Source organism: Penaeus monodon, chromosome 29, assembly GCF_015228065.2.
Source record: "Penaeus monodon isolate SGIC_2016 chromosome 29, NSTDA_Pmon_1, whole genome shotgun sequence".
NCBI lineage: Eukaryota > Metazoa > Arthropoda > Malacostraca > Decapoda > Penaeidae > Penaeus > Penaeus monodon.
Window position 1 is genome coordinate 29,765,861 of NC_051414.1, and position 859 is coordinate 29,766,719.

Below are 859 nucleotides of genomic sequence, written 5' to 3' on the forward strand. Positions count from 1 at the left end.
TAATATGGTTCCATAGGCAAGTCTTTGTTCAACCAATAATTCATCCACTCTACACTTATTCCAATCAAATTACAAATGTCTTCCATACTATATTATGAAATTTCCTCTCTGACATTTCATCACAAAAAAATGTTCCACCCTAGGAGCAGAGTGACCATGGCACTAAAAGTAGGTTAAGCTATAATGAGTTCTGTCTTCCATACAAAAAAGAACTGTTTATTTTATCAAAAAATACATTTAAAAAGTTCCCTCATACACAGAACATAAAAGGAAAATAAAGAGTATTTCCTTCTATTCACTGGTGGTATGGTAATTAGCTATCAGAGCCAACTTACACAATAACAATACTGATTAAAATGCCTTTCTCCTGTCTAAAAGGCCTCTTTCCTCAGTACCATTAACCAAAAGAGCAGTGCTATTTCATATGGCTGAGAGCCTACCATCAACACTCAATAGTATGCGGTATGTTCACAACTACAGGTTAAATGTCATATGTAAATCTATATGTGAAGAATCACATTTTTTCTATATCCTCAACATATCAAAAGACAAGTATTGCCAATAGATCCATTCTAACATAAATAACATGGAAAAAGGACAGACCCTAACTAAAAATAATGATATGCTGCTTACAATTCCTAGCATTTTAGTGTAAATATCTTTCTGTGCAATGTTTCCCAGCAAGGATTATAAAATCTAACTACTTTGTACATCTCCAATGAATGTAAAGATGTAAGTAACTAACCATCATTAACCTTTGAATTTCGACCGAACACATAAGAAAATAGAAAAAGCTATCGCCTGTCAGCCTGTCCCGAGCGCAGTTTCAACATTATATCCCACGTCCTCTTTGATGCAA